Raw genomic sequence first — 20,790 nt, 5'->3', positions numbered from 1 at the left:
TGAGATCTATACGATACATGCCGCTGTATATTAAACCGAGAAACACGGATGGACGGCAAGTCCTCGTCGAGGTGAAGCCTCGGTCGACCCCCGAGTATGCCGACAGTATAAATCACATACTGTTTGAACGTTAGTTGGACCATGAGTACGTCTATTAATTACGTACTTTTAGATCCTTTGATCCTTTTAAGACCCGTTTATACCCCCTTAGATCCTTTAGACTTTTACACACTTTAAATCTTTACACCCTTTAGACTCGTTGCCCCCTTTGGACACTTAAGACCCCTCAGACTCCTGAAGCTTTCTACATTTAAGACCACTTCAACCCCTTGACCCTTAGACCTTTTAGACCCATTAGATCTTTTCAGAACCATTTAGATTCCTTAAATCCTACAGACCATTAAGACTTGCAACTACTGTTGGAACATACCCTTTCGACCTTCATACTCCTTGGACCTTTTTGACCCCTTAAGACCATTTTAGATCATTTGGACCTTTTAACACCCTTTACATCCCCTTAGACACTTTTAACTTTTACACTCTTTAGACCGATTTGACCCCTTTAGACCCATTTAGACCTTTAAAACTCCTTCGACTCCTGATGACCTTAACATGCTTTACACCACTTTGGCCACTTGGCCCTTAGACCTTTTAGACCTTTAGGACTTTTTTAGACACTTTGGACTCTTTAAACACTGTAGACCCTTTAGACCCTCGAGACCCTTAATTACTGTTGCAACATACCCTTTAGACCTTTTAAGACCCATTAGACCCCCTTAGACCTTTAAACCCTTTAAAGTTTAAACCCTTTCTTTAAGACCATTTTAGACCTTTTGACCTCTTAAGACCCTTTAGACTCTTTAGACCCTTAATCTGCTTAAACCCCTTGACTGTTGAGATACTGTAGACCCATAGAGCATGAGACCTTTTTTTTTAACACTTTAGACCCTTAAGGGTTACAGAGTGTAGAGGTCAAAGTGTTACAGAGTGTGTGAAGGAGTGCACACCAGAGCATGTTACAGAGTGTGTGCAGGAGTGCACATCAGAGCGTGTTACAGAGTGTGTGCAGGAGTGCACACCAGAGCGTGTTACAGAGTGTGTGCAGGAGTGCACACCAGAGCATGTTACAGAGTGTGTGCAGGAGAGACCTCTACAACCTGTAAAATGGCCTCTAAAGGTGGTTATATATAGACCCTTAAGGCTTTTAGGACCCCTTTTTGTATACAAAGTCAAGGCTCCTGGACGAGCGAGATCACTGAGCCGATCAGGATGCAACAGAACAAAATGAACAGTTGAAAGAGGGGGGAAACACCAACATCAAGGTTGAGAGAGGGGGGAAACACCAACATCAAGGTTGAGAGACGGGGGAAACACCAACATCAAGGTTGAGAGAGGGGGAAACACCAACATCAAGTTTGAGAGAGGAGGGAAACACCAACATCAAGGTTGAGAGAGGGGGAAACACCAACATCAAGGTTGAGAGAGAGGGGGAAACACCAACATCAAGGTTGAGAGAGCAGGGAAACACCAACATCAAGGTTGAGAGAGGAGGGGAAACACCAACATCAAGGTTGAGAGAGCAGGGAAACACCAACATCAAGGTTGAGAGAGGAGGGGAAACACCAACATCAAGGTTGAGAGAGGGGGGAAACACCAACATCAAGGTTGAGAGAGGGGGAAACACCAACATCAAGGTTGAGAGAGGGGGAAACACCAACATCAAGGTTGAGAGAGGGGGAAACACCAACATCAAGGTTGAGAGAGAGGGGTAAACACCAACATCAAGGTTGAGAGAGCAGGGAAACACCAACATCAAGGTTGAGAGAGGAGGGGAAACACCAACATCAAGGTTGAGAGAGGGGGGAAACACCAACATCAAGGTTGAGAGAGGGGGGAAACACCAACATCAAGGTTGAGAGAGGGGGGAAACACCAACATCAAGGTTGAGAGAGGGGGAAACACCAACATCAAGGTTGAGAGAGAGGGGGAAACACCAACATCAAGGTTGAGAGAGGAGGGGAAACACCAACATCAAGGTTGAGAGAGGGGGAAACACCAACATCAAGGTTGAGAGAGAGGGGGAAACACCAACATCAAGGTTGAGAGAGCAGGGAAACACCAACATCAAGGTTGAGAGAGCAGGGAAACACCAACATCAAGGTTGAGAGAGGAGGGGAAACACCAACATCAAGGTTGAGAGAGGAGGGGAGACACCAACATCAAGGTTGAGAGAGGGGGAAACACCAACATCAAGGTTGAGAGAGGGGGGAAACACCAACATCAAGGTTGAGAGAGGGGGGAAACACCAACATCAAGGTTGAGAGAGCAGGGAAACACCAACATCAAGGTTGAGAGAGGGGGAAACACCAACATCAAGGTTGAGAGAGCAGGGAAACACCAACATCAAGGTTGAGAGAGGAGGGGAAACACCAACATCAAGGTTGAGAGAGGAGGGGAGACACCAACATCAAGGTTGAGAGAGGGGGAAACACCAACATCAAGGTTGAGAGAGGGGGGAAACACCAACATCAAGGTTGAGAGAGGGGGGAAACACCAACATCAAGGTTGAGAGAGCAGGGAAACACCAACATCAAGGTTGAGAGAGGGGGAAACACCAACATCAAGGTTGAGAGAGGAGGGAAACACCAACATCAAGGTTGAGAGAGGAGGGAAACACCAACATCAAGGTTGAGAGAGGAGGGAAACACCAACATCAAGGTTGAGAGAGGAGGGGAAACACCAACATCAAGGTTGAGAAAGGAGGGAAACACCAACATCAAGGTTGAGAGAGGGGGAAAACACCAACATCAAGGTTGAGAGAGCAGGGAAACACCAACATCAAGGTTGAGAGAGGAGGGGAAACACCAACATCAAGGTTGAGAAAGGAGGGAAACACCAACATCAAGGTTGAGAGAGGGGGAAAACACCAACATCAAGGTTGAGAGAGCAGGGAAACACCAACATCAAGGTTGAGAAAGGAGGGAAACACCAACATCAAGGTTGAGAGAGGGGGAAAACACCAACATCAAGGTTGAGAGAGCAGGGAAACACCAACATCAAGGTTGAGAGAGCAGAGAAACACCAACATCAAGGTTGAGAGAGGGGGAAACACCAACATCAAGGTTGAGAGAGCAGGGAAACACCAACATCAAGCTTGAGAGAGCAGTGAAACACCAACATCAAGGTTGAGAGAGGGGGGAAACACCAACATCAAGGTTGAGAGAGCGGGGAAACACCAACATCAAGGTTGAGAGAGCGGGGAAACACCAACATCAAGGTTGAGAGAGGGGGTAAACACCAACATAAAGGTTGAGAGAGGGGGGAAACACCAACATCTAGGTTGAGAGAGCGGGGAAACACCAACATCAAGGTTGAGAGAGCGGGGAAACACCAACATCAAGGTTGAGAGAGCAGGAAACACCAACATCAAGGTTGAGAGAGGGGGTAAACACCAACATCAAGGTTGAGAGAGGGGGGAAACACCAACATCAAGGTTGAGAGAGGGGGGAAACACCAACATCAAGGTTGAGAAAGGGGGGAAACACCAACATCAAGGTTGAGAGAGGTGGGAAACACCAACATCAAGGTTGAGAGAGCAGGGAAACACCAACATCAAGGTTGAGAGAGGGGGGAAACACCAACATCAAGGTTGAGAGAGGGGGAAACACCAACATCAAGGTTGAGAGAGCGGGAAAACACCAACATCAAGGTTGAAAGAGGGGGGAAACAACAACATCAAGGTTGAGAGAGGGGGTAACCACCAACATCAAGGTTGAGAGAGGGAGGAAACACCAACATCAAGGTTGAGAGAGGGGGGAAACACCAACATCAAGGTTGAGAAAGCGGGGAAACACCAACATCAAGGTTGAGAGAGCGGGGAAACACCAACATCACGGTTGAGAGAGCAGGGAAACACCAACATCAAGGTTGAGAGAGGGGGAAACACCAACATCAAGGTTGAGAGAGCGGGAAAACACCAACATCAAGGTTGAAAGAGGGGGGAAACAACAACATCAAGGTTGAGAGAGGGGGTAACCACCAACATCAAGGTTGAGAGAGGGAGGAAACACCAACATCAAGGTTGAGAGAGGGGGGAAACACCAACATCAAGGTTGAGAAAGCGGGGAAACACCAACATCAAGGTTGAGAGAGCGGGGAAACACCAACATCACGGTTGAGAGAGCAGGGAAACACCAACATCAAGGTTGAGAGAGCGGGGAAACACCAACATCAAGGTTGAGGGAGCAGGGAAACACCAACATCAAGGTTGAGAGAGGGGGGAAACACCAACATCAAGGTTGAGAGAGTGGGGAAACACCAACATCAAGGTTGAGAGAGTGGGGAAACACCAACATCAAGGTTGAGAGAGCAGGGAAACACCAACATCAAGGTTGAGAGAGGGGGTAAACACCAACATCAAGGTTGAGAGAGGGGGGAAACACCAACATCAAGGTTGAGAAAGGGGGGAAACACCAACATCAAGGTTGAGAGAGGTGGGAAACACCAACATCAAGGTTGAGAGAGCAGGGAAACACCAACATCAAGGTTGAGAGAGGGGGGAAACACCAACATCAAGGTTGAGAGAGGGGGGAAACACCAACATCAAGGTTGAGAGAGCGGGAAAACACCAACATCAAGGTTGAGAGAGCAGGGAAACACCAACATCAAGGTTGAGAGAGCGGGGAAACACCAACATCAAGGTTGAGGGAGCAGGGAAACACCAACATCAAGGTTGAGAGAGCGGGGAAACACCAACATCAAGGTTGAGAGAGCGGGGAAACACCAACATCAAGATTGAGAGAGTGGGGAAACACCAACATCAAGGTTGAGAGAGGGGGGAAACACCAACATCAAGGTTGAGAGAGGAGGAAACACCAACATCAATGTTGAGAGAGGAGGAAACACCAACATCAAGGTTGAGAGAGGGGGGAAACACCAACATCAAGGTTGAGAGAGGGGCGAAACACCAACATCAAGGTTGAGAGAGCAGGGAAACACCAACATCAAGATTGAGAGAGGACGGAAACACCAACATCAAGGTTGAGAGAGGAGGGAAACACCAACATCAAGGTTGAGAGAGGAGGAAACACCAACATCAATGTTGAGAGAGGAGGAAACACCAACATCAAGGTTGAGAGAGGGGGGAAACACCAACATCAAGGTTGAGAGAGTGGGGAAACACCAACATCAAGGTTGAGAGAGGGGGAAACACTAACATCAAGGTTGAGAGAGGGGGTAAACACCAACATCAAGTTTGAGAGAGGAGGAAACACCAACATCAAGGTTGAGAGAGGGGGGAAACACCAACATCAAGGTAGAGAGAGCGTGGAAACACCAACATCAAGGTTGAGAGAGGGGGTCAACACCAACATCAAGGTTGAAAGAGGGGGGAAACACCAACAGAGAGGGGGGAAAGAGGGGGGAAACACCAACATCAAGGTTGAGAAAGTGGGAAAACACCAACATCAAGGTTGAGAGAGCGGGGAAACACCAACATCAAGGTTGAGAGAGGAGGAAACATCAAGGTTGAGAGAGGGGGGAAACACCAACATCAAGGTTGAGAGAGCGGGGAAACACCAACATCAAGGTTGAGAGAGCGGGGAAACACCAACATCAAGGTTGAGAGAGCGGGGAAACACCAACATCAAGGTTGAGAGAGTGGGTAAACACCAACATCAAGGTTGAGAGAGCAGGGAAACACCAACATCAAGGTTGAGAGAGGAGGGGAAACACCAACATCAAGGTTGAGAGAGCGGGGAAACACCAACATCAAGGTTGAGAGAGGAGGGGAAACACCAACATCAAGGTTGAGAGAGGAGGGAAACACCAACATCAAGGTTGAGAGAGGGGCGAAACACCAACATCAAGGTTGAGAGAGCAGGGAAACACCAACATCAAGGTTGAGAGAGGACGGAAACACCAACATCAAGGTTGAGAGAGGAGGGAAACACCAACATCAAGGTTGAGAGAGGAGGGAAACACCAACATCAAGGTTGAGAGAGCGGGGAAACACCAACATCAAGGTTGAGAGAGCGGGGAAACACTAACATCAAGGTTGAGAGAGGGGGTAAACACCAACATCAAGGTTGAGAGAGGAGGGAAACACCAACGTCAAGGTTGAGAGATGGGGGAAACACCAACATCAAGGTTGAGAGAGGAGGGAAACACCAACATCAAGGTTGGGAGAGCAGGGAAACGCCAACATCAAGGTTGAGAGAGCAGGGAAACACCAACATCAAGGTTGAGAGAGCAGGGAAACGCCAACATCAAGGTTGAGAGAGGGGGGAAACACCAACATCAAGGTTGAGAGAGCAGGCAAACACCAACATCAAGGTTGAGAGAGCAGGGAAACACCAACATCAAGGTTGAGAGAGGAGGGAAACACCAACATCAAGGTTGAGAGAGGAGGGAAACACCAACATCAAGGTTGAGAGAGCGGGTAAACACCAACATCAAGGTTGAGAGAGGAGGGAAACACCAACATCAAGGTTGAGAGAGGGGGGAAACACCAACATCAAGGTTGAGAGAGCAGGCAAACACCAACATCAAGGTTGAGAGAGCAGGGAAACACCAACATCAAGGTTGAGAGAGGAGGGAAACACCAACATCAAGGTTGAGAGAGGAGGGAAACACCAACATCAAGGTTGAGAGAGCGGGTAAACACCAACATCAAGGTTGAGAGAGGAGGGAAACACCAACATCAAGGTTGAGAGAGGGGGGAAACACCAACATCAAGGTTGAGAGAGGAGGGAAACACCAACATCAAGGTTGAGAGAGGGGGGAAACACCAACATCAAGGTTGAGAGAGCGGGGAAACATCAACATCAAGGTTGAGAGAGGAGGAAACACCAACATCAAGGTTGAGAGAGAGCGGGGAAACACCAACATCAAGGTTGAGAGAGGAGGGAAACACCAACATCAAGGTTGAGAGAGGGGGGAAACACCAACATCAAGGTTGAGAGAGCGGGGAAACACCAACATCAAGGTTGAGAGAGGAGGGGAAACATCAACATCAAGGTTGAGAGAGCGGGGAAACACCAACATCAAGGTTGAGAGAGCGGGGAAACACCAACATCAAGGTTGAGCGAGGGGGGAAACACCAACATCAAGGTTGAGAGAGGGGGGAAACACCAACATCAAGGTTGAGAGAGGGGGGAAACACCAACATCAAGGTTGACAGAGCAGGGAAACACCAACTTTAGACTTGAGCTACTATCGTTATATAACCTATAGACCTTTAATACTTCTAGACCCTTGTAGACACTTTAGACCTCTCATTACATTACATCTCATTACATCGGTACATTACATTACTTAGAAGAGGAATCACATTACATCGGTAAATGACATTCGTTTTGGGGAATCGTGGGGGAACAAAGATGGCGGACAAATGGCTTCAAAAAATGAGCTTCCCTTCCTATCCAGTTAGTATAGAAATCAGTGGTCGTGCAAGATGAGAACATTAGTGGCATAGTTTCCTTCGTATTTTCATTTATTGAATTAATAGTGTGTTATACTAGCAACGGTACCCACGCTATGGGCGGGGCTTCAATCGGGAAGCCCAAATGAAAAGGCAAAATATCAGAAATTGAAGGCTTTTTTATTTTAAACGATTCATATAAACATCCATTAAATCATATCACACGCAACTCATCAAAATCTATGGAATAAACAGTACATGGCGCCCATTTTGAAAAAAGATTGAATTCTGCAAAACGGAAGCGGCCGCGACACGTCTTTCTCAGTCGCACGTTTATGTGTGAAGAGTGCACGCCGAATCTGTAACACGGAAGCGGCCGCTACACGTCTTTCTCAGTCGCACGTTTATGTGTGAAGAGTGCGTGCCGAATCTAACACAGAAGCGGCCGCTACACGTCTTTCTCAGTCGCACGTTTATGTGTGAAGAGTGCGCGCCGAATCTGTAACACGGAAGCGGCCGCTACACGTCTTTCTCAGTCGCACGTTTATGTGTGAAGAGTGCGCTCCGATCTGTAACACAGAAGCGGCCGCTACACGTCTTTCTCAGTCGCACGTTTATGTGTGAAGAGTGCGCGCCGAATCTGTAACACGGAAGCGGCCGCTACACGTCTTTCTCAGTCGCACGTTTATGTGTGAAGAGTGCGCGCCGAATCTGTAACACGGAAGCGGCCGCTACACGTCTTTCTCAGTCGCACGTTTATGTGTGAAGAGTGTGCTCCGAATCTGTAACACGGAAGCGGCTGCTACACCTGTTTCTCAGTCTTGCACAGGCTGCCATGTTACTTTGGAGCCGCACGTTTATATAGGAAGAGTTCGTCAGGAGTCGATCTACTCTCTCCTGGTACGTAGAATAAACAGTATTTGTAGAATTTCAATAAAAGCCACATCACTGTTCATATCGGTAAATATTATTCCATACTCCATAGTGTTTGGAAAAATTGGAAAACTTGGAAAAACAATATAGCCTATTTTACTCCCAGGGGTCCTAGGAATAGGTCAACATAGGCCAAAGGTCACCAACTTTGTCTAATTTCAAAAATCCTCAATTTTGTCAATTCAAGTCAATCATCCGATTGACTTGAAATTTGAAGAGGATTTGCATATCTGGTCGCTGAATTAAACTACCAATTATATTTTAGGTCAACACAGGCGAAAAGGTCAACATAGGCGAAAAGATCAACATAGGCCAAAAGGTCAACACAGGCCAGGTTTACATAGGTAAACATAGGCCAAAAGGTCAACACAGGCCAAATTTCTAAAATCATCAATTTTCATCTGATTGACTTGAAATTTTAAGAGTATTTGCATACCAGGTCACTGAATTCAACCACGAATTATTTTTGAGGTCATTATAGGCCAACAACTTGTTTTAGGGATTTCACAAGTATCGTGCTATGCACGACATGTTTCTTGTTTATTCATTCATGTACCATCCTCTATCGTTAGTCTATTTCGGGCATGTGTTTTACCGACTGAGTTTCTTTGGAAGGGGTTAATTTCCATCCTGGATGGATCGTCACTCTGACACCTGACACTTAACTGAGTGTACAGGAATTTGTAAGTTATTCAGGGTGCAGGTGATAAGGACACTGTAGGATATTTAACATCCACCAACAGTGCCTGCAGACAGAACCTCCAGTCCAGTTTAACGTCCATCCGAGGGTTTAACGTCCATCGACGGATCACTCTGGCTGCGAAACACCGGGCAGACAGTTTATAGCTGGGTCAGGATTCAAACCCAGGCGAGACAGCTCAGAAGTAAGTGCACATACCTATCTCTCTACTCAATGCAATACTCACACATCCCAGTTTGCAAATGGTGGATATCAATCATCAATAAATTATATATTCTCTATTATTTGTTAATATCGACTCAAAATGTCCATGTGTGCCACAGAAGCAAGAGATTGGATTGAGGTGCCAGCTTAAAAATTTGGATGCACGGCTCCATGTCGAATCATGCATGGGATATACAAGGACTTTTAAAGATCCACTTCTTTTTTTGTATACTAAGTCGAGGCTCGGGTAAGAGCTAGCACATCTATATATATAAAACACAGTTTGTGTGTTTGTGTGTGTGTGTGTGTGTGTGTGTGTGTGTGTGTGTGTGTGTGTGTGTGTGTGTGTGTGTAATGTTACCGATAGACTCCTAAACGGAGAGGCTTACGTGCTTGATATTTGACATAGACATGGCCATTGAGCGTGGGACGAACATGGCCGAACTCAAAATATTTGACCTTCCATATTTTTTATTCATATTTACCTCAGCGCATTTCAGCGCACGGAATCAACGGAATCAGAGCAGGTGGGCGCTGATTCGCTCAGAGCGATCACGTGATGACGCTATGACGCTATGACGTTATGAAAAAAAAAATCGCAATGACGCTATGAACGATATGACGCTATGAACGCTATGACGCTATGAAAAAAAAAAATCGCTATGACGCTATGAAACGCTATGACGCTATGAACGATATGACGCTACGAACGCTATGACGCTATGAAAAAAAAAAATCGCTATGACGCTATGACGCTATGGAAAAAAAAATCGCTTGCTTTGTCAAGGGGCTCGCTCCCCCCCCCCCCCGTTCCCCTCCCCTCCCCCTCCCCTCCCCCGCCCGGCAATGCCGGGTACTTCTGCTAGTAGAACATATAATAAAGGGAGCGTGAGACAAGATGGGGAGAGAGAGAAGGAAGCACAACAACAATAGAGAACAGGGACAGTGGTACATCTGTGGAAGGGAGAGGGCTGGGGGTGGGGTACATGGGATAAACATTTGGACTTATGCCCAGGTTGTGTTCATATGAGAGTCGCATTATTAACTCGTCCGATTTAAGGGAATAATTAATATCACAGATGAGTTCGATTAATTAGGCTAACCCCCGCTCTAGCAGGGAAAATGGCCTTAAAATGCATGTTGTTGTTGTGTTGTAGTTCGATTAATTGTGCATTGTGCCATGAGAACGGAATGAAACATGACGAGTGCTGATGAACAACAGCAAACTCATGTTAACTGTTCATGTGTTTATTAATTCCATCACCGAATGTGGATGGAGGTTCTGTTTTCACACCTGTTTGTCTGTCTGTGAGCGGGACGTCTCAAAAAGTTATGAATGGATTCGGATGAAACTTGATGGACAGGTTACGTGTGTGACAAGGACGAATTGATTCGATTTTGGTGAAGATCTGGATCTGGATACTAGAATTTTTTATTAAAATGTATTAATAATTATATAATAATAATTTCATAATTTGTTTAAAATAATTTTACTTCCTCTAATTTTTTATTGCATACAGAAAAAGGACATCAGGAGACATCAGTGTACTTTTACATGAATTCCCAAGGACATTTGTACAGTGACCACAAAGTCCCTATGCATAATAGTGTGTCCTCTGTTACTTATTTGTTTTCCAGGTAAGGCTTCAGCATGACGGACACCAGTAAGTACACGATAGAAGAGAGACTGATTACTTGTGTTTGGGTTCACGACCGCGCATGAGAAGGAACAAGTTTTGAAGACATAAGGACAAGATTTTCGCAGAGGTTTGATAAGCCAGCTCCCACGTGCGACACGATGCGGGCATGGGAGAGGAAGGATTTTTCAACAGGGAGTGCCTTGATTTGACTTGATTTAGAGCAAGGCTCTTCAGCAGCGATTTTCCACCATTAAATCAAGACGAAGTGTATTTTTTCCGGATGAGTGTGCTATTTACCTCAGAAATCGATCCAGGAATGTTTATTTTTGGTGCAAAGAAAATTTTCATTTTTATGATGGAATTGAACAGCATCCCCCTCATGTCATGATGTGGGCAGCAATTTCAGAAGATCACTTGATAGGGCCATATTTTTTGATAGAAGTGTCAATCACACTGCTTATTTGAACATGCTTCAGATGTGGTTTGTTCCACAACTGCGTGAGAGGTCTGAGGCAATAGCTATCCTGCAACAAGATGGTGCACCAACATTCTCGCACTCTCGCACACACTACGCACACACTCTCGCATACTGTCGCAGTTCGAGAATATCTCAAGCCTGGTGTTGGCTTAGCGGTTAGGGGGCCGGCTTGATATCGTAGGATCCTGAGTTCGAATCCCGGTCGATCGCTGAATTAACGCCAGGTGGATTGACTCAGCCTGTCATCCTTCCGAGGTCGGCAAATTGAGGACCAGTTCACATTGCTTCAAAAAAGGGGTCCATGGTGCCCGAAAAATGCCAACCCCCACTTTGTGGGAAAAAAATGGCCTCAATGGTGGTGGTGGTTCAGTTAGAATGGTGGTTCAGTTAAATGGTGGTTCAGATGGTGGTTCAGATGGTTAAATGGTGGTCCACCAAAAAATGGTGGTTCAGTTAGAGAATATCTCGACGACAAATTCAGTGGATGATGGATTGGACGTGGATCTGAGATAGTGTGGCCTCCTCGAAGTCTGGACTTAACAATGTGTGACAACTCACTCTGGGGCATTGTGAAAGAGGAAATTTCTCATCTCCACCTAACAACAGTTTAAGACCTCAAAACAGCTGTCAGGGGCTGCTTTTATGACCTCCAAGCCTCAACATGGAAGAAGATGTCCAGAAGAACATAGAGAAAATTTATATTTTGTGCGGAGAATGGAGGGGAGCATACAGATAAATTCTAACTAAATTCTAACTGCATGCATAGGGACTTTGTGGCCTCTCTGTAGACAATGGACAAAGCAATTAGGCACAACATATGGGATTTAAATCAGGTATCCCAGCATCATGATACTAACCAGGTCGACACAAAAATAACTATTGAATGAAAACGAATTAGAATATGTTGAGAGAAAGAAAGTAAGAATTAAACGATTTTTTCAAGAGTGTTACCGAAATAAAATAAAGTTTAACAACTCTGTGTAAAATACCACGGCCGTGCTTCGGTTATAACCATTCCCTTTTAGCCCCCGTTGGACTTAGTCCGAAATGGGGGCTTATATGGATTGTCTGTCCGACCGTACGTCCGCAACCATATCTCAAAGATGTATGGACCGCTTCTGTTCATACTTGGTAGGAAGACAATACATGATGGTATACATATGCACATGATTTTGTTTCGAGATGCGATAAAAGATGGCCGACTGGCGGCCATTTTGGTTGTAAAAAAAACCTGATGTTGAACACCTCCTCAACCATTTATCAGACATGCATAGACCGATTTTGTTCAAACTTCGCAGAAAGACAGTACATGAGAGTATACATATGCACAAGATTTTGTTTTGTAATATGACCAAAGATGGCCGACTGACGGCCTTGAACTCTGTACAGCAAAATTACTAAATCCACGATGGGGTCCATGACATTTTATGTTTTTTTCTTCTTGTTCACTCTATGACTCCCCTTCGTTCTTTCACTGTCACTGGCCATCTTGGTAAAAACAAGATGTTTCAATTTTGTCTATATCCTTCATTATCCCAAACATCTCTATCATATCCCCTCGTAACAGCCTTCTCTCTAATGTATAAAGCCCTGTCCCCTTCACCACTCCTCATGGCTGAGTCTAGCTAGGCCCAGAATCAATCTCGGAGATCTGCACTGAACCCTCTCCTTGGCAGCTATGTCCTTCCTGAGTTGTGGTGACCAAAACTGCACACAGTCTTCTAGATGGGGCCTCACTAGTTACCCATACAATGTTAAAACTACCTCTTTGGATTTATTATTTATCCCCCTAACGATACAATCTAAACCCTGTTTGCTTCACCAATAGCAGCCTTAGTCAGGTTCACTATGTTTTTTCGTTCAAAATTTTGGTAGATTAGCAAAACTATACATTTTTGGAATATTCAGAGCATGAGGAATCCAAAAATTAATGTTTACATTTGCGGAGACACCTTTGCGAAAATGACACTCAGGACAGTGATGAAGATCTGTAAAAGCATATTCCTGAACGGTATAGACCTCGTAGATCCTGTGTATCGGACTTATAGTTCAATCTGATACTACCTATAACTTCCTATAACAACCTATAACTTCAAAGGACTTGCAATATCATGTATTATGTAATACAGTTATATCACAAATATAAAGACAATGGTTTTCAATTACCTTTGTTTGTTGCTTTTCTATAATCCTGAGCACTATTTTGAGGCCTTTATTGGATTCCTTGACCCAGAAAACATAGGATTAGCATATTTAGTGAAGTCTCTAGGTTGACTAGAAGCCGAGATCGCGCAAAATATGTATTTTATGGCGGCCATTTTCAAAATCCAAAATGGCGGCCATGCAGGTCTCTGTGCAAATGCCAACATTGATTTTCAGATTCTCCATGCTCTGAAGATTCCAAAAATGTACAGGTTTGCTAATCCCAAAATTTTGAAAGAAATTATATTTGTTAACATAGTGAACCTGACTATCTTCATCACTGTCCTGAGTGTCATTTTCGCAAAGGTGTCTACGCAAATGTAAACATTAATTTTTGGATTCCTCATGCTCTGAATATTCCAAAAATGTATAGTTTTGCTAATCTACCAAAATTTTGAACGAAATTATATTTGTTAACATAGTGAACCTGACTACCTGGTATTATCCTGTCTGCCTACCTCCCTTATCTGTTACCACCCCCAGGTCCTTCTTCTGCGTGACATGCTCCAAAATTGCCCCTTGCATCCTGTAATCTCCATTTTCATTATTTTTACCCATCCCCAGCACCTTACACTTGTTTAGGTTAAATTGCATCTGCCAATCTTTTGCCCAATCAATGCAAGTATCAATACTTTCCTGAATCTGACCACCACCCCCTGTGCTGTCTACATCACCTACAAGCATTGTGTCATCTGCAAATTTGGAATGCCCACTCACAACCGTACCGTCAAAATCATTGATAAAAATCATAACAGTACTCATATTGATCCCTAAAATAGCCAAGTACTTACAATCTCCACCCAGACATCCTTACACTCACAGCCATTTTTTATTTAAAGGTCTGCAAAGCAACAGTTTCATGCGAAACTAAAATACCGTAATGTTTGTGGGGGGTAGGGATACCTTAATCCAGGTAGATTGCGTAGATTAGTGTGCTCTGACTGTCGTGAAGAAGAAGAAACCTTGATGTATCATAAGTAGGGATCCGGTAGACAGTGTCGTGGAATAGCGTATCTTTGTCCCCATCAGAGGGGTGTGGCTTGTTAATTAGCGAGGGATTATGGGTAATTGATTCCCTGTTTGTAATTGCCTCTGTAATTTATTCCTCTGTTCCTTACGATACCGCGCTAGACACCTAGTCAGAAATCACCCATTAAACACAATAATTAAAAACCCAACCGGAAATCAAACATCGAACAATACCGCTGGCGCCGCAGCCGCTACATCACCATAGGCACAGGCAGGCCGAGAGCCACGCCCCGAAGAGCAGTGATTGGTCCGGGGGTTTTATTGGCACAGGGACTGGTAAGATGAGACTCCCTGATAGGGTCAGAGACGGAGATGTGGCAAGATGACGTCAGAACCGTGGTTCAAAATAGTTGGAGCGGTGGACATGTTTCCTTCTCGTTCTGGATACCATAGCAAACGGTCGTTATTACCCCTCTCGTCCCTTCTTGTTTTGGAACTGTTGTGATGGTGAACGGTCATGTTCCGACATCCTGCTAGTGGTCGTGAGGAGGGGGAACTGCGGACAGAGAGCTGCGGTTTCCGTGCAGAGATCGTGAGGACGGGCACGGCTGGAAGAGCGAGCTGCACCCCTGCTCATTCGCTTCGCGCGGGCGGCCTACTTCGTGCCAATGAGCGCATTTCGTGTGCAAAGACACCAAGGCCTCAGACGATCTTAACGATACCCAACGAGACACCCCAGCCGACCAGAGATAAGTGCACACTGACACATATTTATTTCCAGTTATTTTATCCTTTGTCTGTTTACTGAGTCTGTGTGGGGGCACTCCAATTTAGGAATTTATTGTTATTTGACCATGTTTTATATTGTTACCGGCATTTCTTAATAAAGCCGGTATTTTCTTGTACATTTTAAACTCGTCTCAGTTCGAGTTGATTTATTGCAAGTTTGAGGACTGCCGGTGGGATCCGTGAAGGTAAGCGCTCCGGCTGCTCCCCCACTTGTCTCCACGCATATTCTCCGCTATATTTTGACTGAACGCCTGGAAGTTAAAGCCCATTCGGAAATACGTTTCCTTGGAAGATTTTAATCACCAGGAACGTGACAATACAGCATAATAATTAATAAGGATATGGAAAAAATATTTACAATAATGTCCAACAGGATGGTGTAGAGGTAAAGTACTGACGAGCTTGAACAGATGAGCCGAACAAGGTTTAACCCCCCGAGGCGATCCAATTATGGCGGTTATTGCACGCGTGGAAACGAAGAACCAAAAAGAATTTATTCTCATGAAACACGGGGTTTTTTTTGGTTTTTTTGTATACTGAATCGAGGCTCGTGAAAGAGCTAACATTTATTTCACAAACAAATCAACCAGACAAACAAAATATATAAAAAGAGGGAGCGGAAGACAAGATGGGGAGAGAAGGGGAAGCACTCAAACATAACATTTGAGAGCAGGGAGGTGTGTGGGAGGGAGAGGGCTTGGGAGGAGGAGGCGTGGGAAGGGGAGTGGGGGGGGGGGGGGGGGCGTGGGAGAAGTATAAAACACAAGGACACCAAGGACTCCTGTCCAAGGACCAAGGACAGAAGTTGGTATTTCAAAAAAGTGGATTTGGGGTGAAATTAGCGGGGGTAGAAAAGATCAAGGCTTTGGATGGGGGAAGATAAGAGATGGTGGTGAACAGCTGTTTTAAAACATTTTTTAAAACCAGTTATTTATTTATTCCAAAACCCCACCAATAACAACACAACAAAACCATAACAATAATTATTTACACAAAATAAGGCGAGGACTGAGAATAAATAAAAGAAGTGCTGATGTAAAAATGCTACGGCGAGGATCCTCCATACAGACACAAAACACACACACAGGGTGAGATAAGAAAATAAAAGACACGCTCTGGCATTCAGCTGGACCAAATGGATCCTGTAGTAAGTCAGTAGCTGTAGAAGGCCGAAGCCACACAGGCGGGAAGCCTGGAAAAATGGCGGCAACGTCGAATGCTGAGGGCGCCCGGGATTGAGGTGAGTGGCATAGACGGCCCTCCTTCTCCCTCTCTCTCTCTCCCAAAGTTCCACAATCCCTTTTTGTGTGATCAACTAATCCTCCTCCTGGGGAAGGACAACGCGGCCTTCAGCACACCAGTGACAGTAGCACCAGCCTCCACACAGTCACACCACCAAAATCCTCTCCAAGATTCTCAAACCCTCTTTCTCTAGCCTCGCTTTTTGCTTGTGTTACGTGGTCCTCCCGGTGACTACCTGGTCTCGGTGACCCCCGGACCGTGAGAGGAACTCCGCCAGAAAGATCTATTATTTATGCTCTTTCGTAACGCATAAATCTGAATTCCAATCAATAAGAAAGCCCACACCATGGATCCGGAATAATCAATGATATATTCCCCGAGCAATCAACAACCATCCACAATCAGTAATCAATAGTACAAAGATGTAAACTCATCTATAATAACTCTAAGATGGCCATCTTATACATTCCTCATGTGAGCCCCACTCCCGACTCCCTCCATGGTCAATGTCTCTCTCAATGTCTCCATACTCCGGTAGTTCGATCTCCGCACGTGGGCGGTTGAATGGACCCTTCCTGACGTGCTTTCACCGGGCACGTCCCGTACCGGGAACAACGGCTGCAGCGCGCACCTCCTGGCCAAGCAAAGCGGGTACAGCAAAGCCGGCAAAGCAACACGCGGCTTGCCCAGCGCACGCGGCCCAAGGTGCGACCCGTACGCGGCCTTGTAGACGGTGAGGCGAACTGTGCCAGCGGCTTGGTTCCGTGCACGAACCCACGGCGACTTGACGTGTCAAAGGGTAGTTACACGTCCCGGTAACTCCTCTCGCCAGACGGGCTTTTAAACGCCGATTCTGTTACGTTGCTCAATCGATACCGCTCGCGTCCGAGCTCGGTGAGGAAGAAGAAGAATCGTCGCTTCTCCAGGACCTCGTGTCTTTTCTTCTTCCGTTTCCGGTCTCCTTTTTCCCAGAAGGGCTCCTGACCCTTTAATCACAACAACCTTTAATCGAGTCCACATTGATAAGCAAAGACCTGAATAGCAATTCACATACATTCACATAAATATGTAACACTCCCCCCCTTCAAGAAAGAAAGTTGAACCCAGCGAAAACTTTCTTTGCCGGCCAACTTCGATAAACAAACCAGATAACTCACCCCCCCCCCCCCAACTCATCAGTTCCCCCCGGGCACAGTCATCACTTAAAAATAAAGCAACAAAATTTCACACAATCCCCTAGATTAATTCCCTCTGGACCAAGCGTCAACCACTTCTAGTTTCTCTTGAATGACGGTTAAGAGGTGGTGACCCAAAGCCCCCAAATTTAAACCTCTCTATAGCACTTTTTCGGGAGGCCCAGCGGAGTATTCCTACATGGACGCCTTAAGGAATGTGGAGTTCACGGTTAGTCCGGGGAGGAAAGTTCATTACATGGACGCCTTTAAGAACGTGGAGTTCACGGTTAGTCCGTGCAGGAAAGTTCACTACCTGGACGCCTTTAAGAACGTGGCGTTCACGGTTAGTCCGTGTAGGAGCCTCGGCTCGGCGGCTCCCCCGTATATAGTGCTTCAACTTCTCCAGACTCCTAACAGTTACGGTGGGACCCCTTGTCCCAGCCGTAACCTGACTGGCGGTCTCCTTCTCGGCCAGTGCTCTGACATTCATTCTTTCGGGAGGTGCCGTAACTCTGGGAGCCTCCATAGTAATATCGGCTGCTGCCAACCCCAAAACTCCTGCCAAGTTGTCCTCTTCTGTAGACCTCTCGACGCCTACGAAATGCCTTCCCTACGGTTATGGTCCGACCCTCCAAATCCTTACCATTCCAATTCTTCTCTGCCTCTCTGGCGTCTCTTGTGCTTGCAAACGTGACAAAGCCGAACCCTCTTGACCGTTGCGTTTCCCTGTCTTTTACCACCCGCACTTCCACCAGCGGCCCATATCTGTTGAAGACAGAGGTCAGAACTTCTTCCTCTGTGTTGAAGTTCAGTCCCCCTACAAATAACTTGGAACTTTTGTCGCCATCCGAGCTGGTGGGGTGTTATTTTCCCTGCTGTGCTCTTTACCAACCCTCGGGTTACCATAAATTTGCCCCCCGGCCAAATCATTTCCGATAATCACAGATACTCCCTCTACAGGAAGCGTGGCTTGTAAACCGACGGTGACCGGTCCTGACACCAAATCGGATTCCAAATGGATGACATGAAGTGGGGCACTAACACAGCCACCGATCCCTTGTAACCGAACACTATCACCAGTTGCGGTACTCTTTGACAATGGCAAAATGCCTTCAAGCATTAAGGATTGATGGGCTCCTGTGTCCCTCAAAACCCTAACCGGTCTTGGGTTAGTCAAGTCTCCCTTGAGTGAGACCAACCCCTCATAAATAAATGGTTGGTAACTCTTCTGTGGGCGATTTCTTACGTTTGCCATCGCATTCGGAGTTGTACTAGTCGGACTCCGCTCTGGGTCTTCCCTTTTCATGAGGTAACAACTGGACATCAAGTGTCCAGGTTTCTTGCAAAAAGCGCAAGTAGGCCCGGAGGAAAAACTCGTGGTCTGCCTCGGGCCCCCCGAAAAATAAGTTTGTCTTGGGCCTGCAGCCCTCTGATTTCGAACAGGTGGGGTATCCGCGTTGTCCCCATAATCCTCTCGAGGCCGCCGCCATGTATTGTCGTTCTCCGCACCTGCTGTTCCCCACCTCCCCTGCGGAGATCTAGGCGAGGAGTTAGGTTCGTGGACCCCTATCCGGTGTGTTAAGGCATAATCATCTGCCAGGGTGGCTGCGTCCCACAACTTCGGTACTTTCTTTTCCTGCAGGTACACTTTGATGTCCCCGTGGACACACTGTTGAAATTCCTCCACCAGCATCAGGTCACGCAATGCTTCGAAGTCGTTCCCGACTCCTTTTGACTCACACCACCGATCAAACATATTTTCTTTCACTCTGGCAAACTCCACATGGGTCTCACTCTCCCTCTTCCTGGCATTCCTGAATTTTTGCCGGTAAGCTTCCGGAACCAACTCATAGGCTTTGAGGATGTACTTCTTCAATACCTCATAATCTGCACATTGGTCCATTGGTAGCGCCGAATAAATCTCTTGAGCTTTTCCCACCAGCACACTTTGCACTAGTATGGTCCAGGCCTCCTCCGGCCAGTTTAACTGTCGAGCCACTTTCTCAAAGTGTGGAAAAAATATAGCGACTTCCTTTTCACTGAAGGGTGGAACCAGCCTCACATGTCTGCCCACATCCCAGGTGTTCTGGCTAGGTGTCGACCCTGTCAGCAAGGGTGGTACCTCTCCCCGTTCTCTCATTAAATCCAGCTCCTTGAATTTAATCTCTTGCTGAAGCGCCAGATCACGTTCCTTCAACTCCCTTTCGGCTTTTCTCTCCTCTGCTTCGAGTTCCCTGGCAGCTCTCCTCTCCTCTGCTTTTCTCCCTTCTAACCTTTCCTGGAGTTCTCGTTCCACTCTCCTTTCCTCTGCTTGTTTCTCTTCTCTCCTCTCTTCTGCTTTCCTTTCTTCTTCTGCTCTTTCCTTTTCTGCTTTCCTTTCTTCTTCTGCTAACCTTTCCTGGAGTTCTCGTTCCACTCTCCTTTCCTCTGCTTGTTTCTCTTCTCTCCTCTCTTCTGCTTTCCTTTCCTCTTCTTTTAACCTTTCCTGGAGTTCTCGTTCCACTCTCCTTTCCTCTGCTTGTTTCTCTTCTCTCCTCTCTTCTGCTTTCCTTTCTTCTTCTGCTCTTTCCTTTTCTGCTTTCCTTTCTTCTTCTGCTAACCTTTCCTGGAGTTCTCGTTCCACTCTCCTTTCCTCTGCTTGTTTCTCTTCTCTCCTCTCTTCTGCTTTCCTTTCCTCTTCTTTTAACCTTTCCTGGAGTTCTCGTTCCACTCTCCTTTCCTCTGCTTGTTTCTCTTCTCTCCTCTCTTCTGCTTTCCTTTCTTCTTCTGCTCTTTCCTTTTCTGCTTTCCTTTCTTCTTCTGCTCTTTCCTTTTCTGCTTTCCTTTCTTCTTCTTTGATCCGTTCCTGGCTCCGTAATTGCAACTCCAGTTTCCGGAGCTCAACGTCTTCTGGCTATTCGGGTAGCCACTGCCAGGCTAACTCGTCCCATGTTCCTAATCCCACCATAGACTGTATCACCGTGGTCTGCAACTCTGCCTTCCTCAAATTAGTTCGGACCTCCAAGTTAAAATGTTTGGCCAATTTCAAGAGGTCCGAC

This window comes from Myxine glutinosa, chromosome 1 (genome assembly GCF_964187855.1).
Source record: "Myxine glutinosa chromosome 1, kmMyxGlut1.1, whole genome shotgun sequence".
NCBI classification, from domain to species: domain Eukaryota; kingdom Metazoa; phylum Chordata; class Myxini; order Myxiniformes; family Myxinidae; genus Myxine; species Myxine glutinosa.
The sequence above is the reverse complement of the archived record's forward strand: the minus strand, read 5'-3'. Positions refer to the sequence as shown.